Raw genomic sequence first — 3,324 nt, 5'->3', positions numbered from 1 at the left:
CTTCTTCCAGACAACCCCTTAACAAATTTTACTTTCATACCCTTAACCACTCACTCTTCTTTCTTCAGTGTCAAGTGTGGTAACAGTTCTCAGAAGTTGCTAGCCTTGGGATTACTACCCTATTCCATGCAATTCCCCCATAACATATTTGTTCCCTGGCAAATCTTGCTACATTAAATCCTCTTAAAAATTACAAACTTTATGTGGTTTTCATTAGGTTGATAACGCATACTGATCCTAGATGTAGCACCAGGTGACAAATATTCAAATGGATCAGAAATGCTCACATATCTTATGAATAGTAGAGGAGCTCCTGATGAGAAAAGGGAGTGTCACTCTGGAAGCTTCTGGCATGCAGGGGCATCATGGTTTCCTGGTACGAAGTATAAGTTGTAAATAAGATATTGATAAACCAAATGCCTACAGCAAAGAGGCATGCAAATAGAAATTACAAACTGTGTGAGCCATTGAATTGGCTGCTATTGAAATGAGTATAGATGCTTCTGTAAACAGAACCAGGCAGCCAGTAAGGAGAAAACATATTTTAAGAGTCTTAAGGAGAAAGCATATGTTAAGAGTCTTTCATCTCCTGTGGTCCTAGAGAGGACATTGTTAAAGACTAAAGCTATGTCTGATTGTTAGGATTGCAGAATGGCAGTCTGAATAAATAGCTGGTCTTAGTAATGGAAAGATGAGTACCAACTAGAAAGCAGTGGGATCTTGAAGCTTAGGATGGAGACATTTGGACTTAGAAATACAAGTCTGAGAACTAAGAAATTGAATTTTCCTTGAACTTTCTTGCCATAAGGTATAGTTCCTGCCCACCATTTCAGGCAATAAGGGACTGCCCTAAATGAAAGGTTTTCTTTGACCACATCTGGAAGTCTAAAGTGTGGGATTATTGAGATATTGTCATGTTCCATGATGGGTAATCTTCTCTGCAACTCCATAAGTATAACTGTCACACCTCTCATCTTGTTCCTCCAAGAGCTTCAGAGATTCTAATTTCACGCAGGCATTAAGAAATTCATTATTGTTGGGGTCATCAGCATCCTTGTAAAGCTCTGCTGTGGCTACCATAAGTACATTGGAGGTGATGAGAAGCTGCAGTGTAATTAAATTCCCAGGGAGGTTAAATCCAGGAGGCAGTGTGTAACACTGAGGCAGTAGGGAAGGAATTACCAATATAAACCACAATGTAATGGTGGCAATGTGTTTGTGCATGTGGTGTGTATAAGTGTGTGTGTGTGCAAACACCTGTGAGAGCATGTACTGGATCAAGGAGCTTCTAAGGGATTAAATAAATGGAAAACCAACACATATGCTATTTTTCTTGTAATGAAGAAACTTTCTATTTTTCCTGGCTTAAAATATCTCATGTGATCTTAGTAGGATATCTTGAGTTACCATAAGTCAAATGGGTCACTGTAAGCCAAAATTTTCCTGAAAGGGTTCTTTGGATAACTTTCAGCCATTTCCCACCATCATCTGCTTTGGATGACACCATGCCATTTATGACATTTCATTGACTCCATTTAACTCTCAGTTGAAACTTCAAATTGTCTAACTAGACTATCTTTTCCCTATATTGTCTGGGTCTGTCTACATCACCTACCTAAATTAGTGAGTCTGTTTATTTTTCTGGTGCCAGCCACACTATACTTACCTTTTCTTACCTGGAACCTGACACTTGATATAGCATCTTCTCCATCTTACCAGCAGTCTCATCACCCACTCTGATTATTGAGATCCTCTTGTTATATTTGAGGCTAAATATTTTCTCAGATAAATCACCCTAAGATCCTTCTTTATGTTAGACCTTCTAGTACAATCTAATGATATAATATTCTTCCCTGACACTTTTCATAATTTATAATTATAAATTTATATAACTTATATTTATAAAACTCTATGGGTTTAAATACCTTGCCTTTTTTGAGAACAATTTATTTTCATTGTAGTAAAATTCACATAAAAACAAATTTCTCCATTTTCACCATTTTAAAATGCATGATTCAGTGACTTCCAGCAAATTCTCAATGTTGTACAGCAATCACTATCAAACTACAGAACATTTTCACCACAAATGAATCCCATACCCATCATGCAGCCCATTACCCTTTTCCTCAGCCCCTGATAATTACTAATCTGCTTTCAGTGGCTAGGAATTTGCCTATTCTGGACAGTTCATATAAATGGAATCCTAAAACATCTGGCCTTTGGTAATTAATTTCTTCCATATAACATGTTTTCAAGGTTTAATATTGTAGCATGTTATCATTAAATCATTCTTTTCATACCTGAATAACATCACTTCATGGGGATATACTTATATTTTGTTTATCCTTTCATTAGTTAATGGGAATCTTAATTGTTTCTGCTTTTTGGTTATTGTGAAAAATTCTGCTATAAATATCTGTGTATAACTTTGTTTTCAGTTTTCTGGGATTTTTATTTCAGTTAGGAATTACTTATTTGCGGTGTATAATAATTCTTTTGATATGCTGATGGACTGAGTTTGCTAGCATTCTGTTGAGGATTTTTATATGTCTACTTCTCAGGGTCAGAGGTCTGCAGTTTTCCTTTCTGGTGCTTTCTTTGGTAGTAGGGTACTATTGGCCTAGTTGGGAAGCATTCCCTGTTCTATTTTTTGGCAGAGTTTGAAGAAGACTGATGTTTTCTCATGATAGATTCACAAATGAATCTGTCAGATCCTGAACCATTTTATTGTTGGAAGATTTTAAAGACATATTCAGATTTTCTAATCCTTCTTGAGTTAGTTTTGCCAGTTTATTTCTATGACTTTTTCCATTTCCACTAGGTTATTTATTTGATGAAATAAATGGTTCATAGTATTCTCTTAAATTGCAACTATCCCTAGTAATGTTTCCACCTTATTATTGATTAATGTGCACATTCTTTTGTTCCTGGTCAGTCTAACTAAATGTTTGCCAATTTTGTTGATCTTTTCAAAGAACCAACTTTTGGTTTCATTGATGCTGCTGTTTTCCTCTTTTACTTAGCTTTACCCTAAATGTTGCTTCCTTCCTTTTGCTGGATTAGGGTTTGCTCTCCTTTTTCCAGTTCATCAAGGTGGAATGTCAGCTTTTTGAGTTGAGATTGTTCTTTCATGTATGCATAGCTACACATTTCCCTGAGCATTGCTTTTGCTTCATTCTATTAGTTTTTGGTATTTTTAATTTTCATTTCATTAATCTGTAAGCCTTTACTAACTTCTTTCATGCACTGTTTGGGTACATTTTTTTTAACTTTTGAATATTTGTCAATTTTCCTTCCATTTATTTCTAATTTTTTCCATTGTAA

The sequence above is a fragment of the Tamandua tetradactyla genome, chromosome Y (genome assembly GCF_023851605.1).
Source record: "Tamandua tetradactyla isolate mTamTet1 chromosome Y, mTamTet1.pri, whole genome shotgun sequence".
Classification (NCBI taxonomy): domain Eukaryota; kingdom Metazoa; phylum Chordata; class Mammalia; order Pilosa; family Myrmecophagidae; genus Tamandua; species Tamandua tetradactyla.
The sequence above is the reverse complement of the archived record's forward strand: the minus strand, read 5'-3'. Positions refer to the sequence as shown.